The sequence below is a fragment of the Octodon degus genome, unplaced genomic scaffold, assembly GCF_000260255.1.
Source record: "Octodon degus isolate 3935 unplaced genomic scaffold, OctDeg1.0 scaffold00135, whole genome shotgun sequence".
Classification (NCBI taxonomy): domain Eukaryota; kingdom Metazoa; phylum Chordata; class Mammalia; order Rodentia; family Octodontidae; genus Octodon; species Octodon degus.
The window spans coordinates 4352021-4356720 of record NW_004524711.1 but is presented as its reverse complement, the minus strand read 5'-3'; the positions used below and the strand labels follow the sequence as shown (position 1 = coordinate 4356720).

The window sequence follows — 4700 nt, the reverse complement described above, 5'->3', positions numbered from 1 at the left end:
AAAACAAGAATGATATATATCATGCAGTATTACAACTATATTTTTGTGCTGCAGGTATATTTTGTGGCTTAATTTTAGCTATCAGCTTCCTTTCAGTAAGTAAAAAAAAATTTCTTTCAAATGTAAAGGTCAATTTTAGCCTTAAGGCTTCAAGAAAGTAATGCTACAGTAATAATTAAAGGTTAAAATTTAGAGAAAGACTTACAATATAAGTTAAATGCAATAATGAAGGCATGAGAATTGGTTTAGACAATCAAAGCTAACATTTATAAATGTAGAAATAAAATTACTCTAAACAATTTCATAAAGCACTGAATTTTTTTAATTTTTAAGAAGAGTAAAAATTAGAATTAAAACAGAAAAAATTACAAGTGATATAGAATTTCCCTTAACAAAGTGATGTGAGTTGCACAGTATTTGCTGTAATACATAGTATTGTCTTCTTATCAGTTATTCATATTACCAGATGTATGCATAGAAAATTGAAGAAGTAAAAAAGAAAGAAATGTATAAGAAATTAAGAAAAGGAAAAGGACAAACAATTGAAAAAAGGAGATGAAATAAATTAAAGCATTAATTGCTTCTTTCTATAGACCAGCAGTTGTCCAAATCACCCTGCTTACACACCTAGACGAATCTCTTTCCCCTACTCCCTCTCCTGTCCTCAGCACCTCAGTAACTCTTTCCTTTTGAATAAATTCATTCCCTTTTCACAGTATCTATTGTACCCTTCAGTTTCCATATGAATCACTGAAAGTTTTACTATGATTTAAAATTGGGCATAAAAATCTAAAGTCTATTGCAATCACTGTCTAAATACACAGTATTTAGATCATTTATAGAAAAATGATTTCAACCAATTCTCTGTGTCTGTGTTCCACAAAAAATTAAAGAAATAATCATCTGATTTTATTCTTAGTGAAGCTGTCTCTACTTTTTTCTTTTATCTTAGCTTTTACATTTAAATTAGTACTATAAAAACCTGACTAAAATTTATCTGTTCCTAACACAGACAAGACTAAAGAAGCATTCTGAAGACATGTAGATATCTGTGGGGAGGAAAGCCTGCCCACAGGCGTGGGTGGATTAATAGCAGAGAGGATACATCCTCCATTAATCTAGCGAAAGACAATATCCTCCACGTCTGCTACAACTACATCTGGAAAAATATACATGATACAAAAGTATATTTTAGAGACAATTTAGGATTAGCTGAACAGTACCAAATGAATAATGACCTGTAAATCCAGAGTCATGATAACAGTACAGGAACTAAAAATATAGCTACTTTCTCCAAAGCTCAACTCACATGTATATGATATATTAGCAGAATGATGAAGTTCAAAAATGTCCTTGGATTGCCCTTAAACATCCCAACATGACACGCACATCTTCCATCTACACCTCTATTTTTTATCACGTGGTTCCAGCGATCACTGCAACCCAGGTGACCACAAGCAGATAACACCTAATCCATCCTTCTTGTCTTTCTATTTCTCTTTATGCCAGAGACTGTACCCAGAGCTCACTCTTGACAGGCAAACATTCTATAACTGAGCTTCAGTCCCTGATCTGGAAACCTAATCCAGAGAAGCTATGTCAAGGCAGTGATGACTTATATTTTAAGCTCTATATCCTGGCAAGAAAAATAGTTGAAAACCAAGTTGTATTCTTAGAATTGTGGAACTGAAAAACAGATACCTGAGGCAGTGAGAGCATGAGTCAAAAGCTGCATACAGTGATTGCATACAGTAGACTCACTATCAAATGAGATATGACAATCCAAAGCCATCAGGAAGGTGAGGTTTAGAGGTCTAGGCCAAAGTGTCACTGCACCCTACCTCAGCACTCAGTAAGGGTGAATGTTCTTCCCAGCTGGACATGTGCAATTTCTGGTTCTTCCCCAAAGTCAAAACAACCATGACTAAGGATACAATCATATCTCATACCCTGAAGTACTGCTTACTTCATAGAGGGACTACAAAGTAAAAAATGTATGGAGAAGATTCATAGGATGAATCTGGAGGAAAACAATCCCAAAGTTCTGGGGACCTTTCTTGCTGGGGTTTAATTACCCCAAGGATTAGTTGCGACAATACAGAAAATGTTTACTATCTGGGAAGCTTATTAGAATCTCAGTTCCAGAATTTACAGATCAAGAAGTCTGCCTTCCCCTGGCGTTCCAGACTGCTGGAAGGAAAGCAGGTGTGTGGCATAAACCCTTCTGTCCACATACTCAGATTAAACAAATGAGCCACTCTTAATCAGACAGGGTTACGAGAGCCCTTCTAAATTCTGAGTTCCAAAATGCTATCAGAGGGCCAACATTACAAGGAGACTCTTTAAATAATATAACACTCTGATGCTATATTAACTTTCTCCTGTACAAAGTCATTTTACAAAATTGGAGCCAAAGATCTATGCGATATTTCCATAGACAATACACTCAGCAATGGAACGGAACATACAACTCACATTATAATGAGAGGACATACAAGAAATGATTAATAAGAATAAAAAGTATAGCCAATAAGAAAGATGAAGAATTTCAAATAGTATTATTTGGGTAATGACACACTACATTAGTTAATAAGGTAACATTAAACAAAGTTTTGAGTAAGGAAAAACTAAAACATATAGATTGTGATTAAACTATAGTGTCCTTTTAAATTTTAAAAGAATTTCTTACAGTAAAAGCTATATTGCCATTCATCCTCCTCAAAATACTCCCACTCACTTTGAGCGCTATCCTGGCCACTATCTGAAGACGTTTTGAAAATCCTTTTTCTGTGAGTGTCTTTAGTTAAAGTGTTGAAGATACTCTGATGTTCTTAACTGATTGAAATGTTGACCGCTCATGGTTGAGTTGACTTGGGGAAAATCCAGACGTGCCCTATCTGGCGAATAAGGTGGATAAGGACACATCGTAACGCTCTGGTGAACCTGCCTTGCTGTTGGATGGCATTTTGTAGGACGACTCATGGATCTGTTTTATTGCCTCATAAAGACATTCAGGAAAGAAGACTTCCAGAATTGCTTCAGAAAGTAGCAAGGATGGTGTGACATCTTGCCGGGCCTGCAGGGGTAGCCGCTGCTCTCCGGGCTCTGTGATGCCGCCCAAAGATGACAAGAAGAAGATAGATGCCCCAAAGGTGGCCAAGAGAGACGAAAACCCAGTGAACAAATTGGGTGGCAAGGCCAAAAAGAAATGGTCCAAAACCAAAGTTCAGGACAAGCTCAACAACGTGGTTCTCTTTGATAAAGCTTCTTATGACAAACTCTGTATGGAAGTTCCCAACTTCAAACTTATAACACCTGCCATGGTCTCTGAGAGACTGAAGATTCATGGGTCACTGGCTAGAGCAGCCCTTCAGCAGGTCCTTAGTAAAGGGCTTATCAAGCTGGTCTCAAGGCTCAGAGCTCAAGCTCTTTATACCAGAAATACCAAGGGTAGAGAGGCCTCTGCCCCTGGTAAGGATGCATGGTGAATAGGTTCAACCAGGGGTACGTTTAGAAAAAATAAAATTTTATTATTAAACAAAGAAAATGACAAGGATGATGGGATGCATGTGTTCAAAGTGAGGAGTGTATCTTGAGGGGGTTAATGGCAATATGTCTTTTACTGTGATATTTTAAAATTGTACAGGACTTTACCATATCTTGCTGAGGATCTTTGCATGTAGGCTCATTTAAAACATTGGCCTTCAGCTTTTCTTTTTTTTTCCTATAATTTTATTGATAAACAAATGGCAATGAGACAGTTTCAAATTAAATCGGTAGAACCGTTTCAATAATTAACACATTGCATACGTTCTTCCTAGTGGTTAACTGCTGTACAAGATGAGGACATGATATCCTATTTACAAACACCATAGAATACTACAGGAACATCAGGGAAGACATAACAGCAATAGTCCTCAAATACTTCAGTGAAATAGAAAAAGATTCAGCATGCTTGTACAATAAAAAGGAAAGGAGGGGCCAGCAGAACAGCTCAGTGGACTAAACCGCCTGCTTAGGCAAGCGCAGGAACTGCGGTTTGATTCCAGGCCCCACATGCCTTGCCACCTCCTCTCCTGGGTGCACTGAGCTGGCCAGAGTTCAGGCATAGTGGCCAATGCCTGTAATCCCAGCACTGGGGAGGCTGAAAACAGGAGGATCATTGGAAGTCCAAGTTGCACAGTGAGACTCTGGCCAGCTCAGTGTACCCAGGAGAGGAGGTGGCAAGGCATGTGGGGCCTGGAATCAAACCGCAGTTCCTGCGCTTGCCTAAGCAGGCGGTTTAGTCCACTGAGCTGTTCTGCTGGCCCCTCCTTTCCTTTTTATTGTACAAACATGCTGAATCTTTTTCTATTTCACTGAAGCATTTGAGGACTATTGCTGTTATGTCTTCCCTGATGTTCCTGTAGTATTCTTTCTCAATCCATCAAACCTTGGAATTTTATTTGTTGATACAGTTTTTATTAATACTTGTATTTTATTGTATATTATTGATCTATTCAGAGTTTTAATATCTTCATTTCTTCCATTGTAATGGTTCATATGGGTTTAGAAATTTCTCCATTTCTTTTATTAAATGGAATACAAGTTTTTGAAGTAGTTCCCTTTAATTTATTGAATTTTGGTGCTGTAAGTTGTGATTTTACATTTTCTTTTATAATTTCTTTCTTGTCAGTTGTGGAACTTTTTGTTCTTGTTTT

At 37.4% G+C, this 4700-nt stretch overlaps 1 pseudogene; it reads left to right on the top strand.

Moving 5' to 3' along the window:
• Positions 1-3110: 3110 nt before the first annotated feature.
• Positions 3111-3488, top strand: LOC101560797 (annotated as a pseudogene).
• The last annotated feature ends 1212 nt before the right edge of the window (positions 3489-4700 follow it).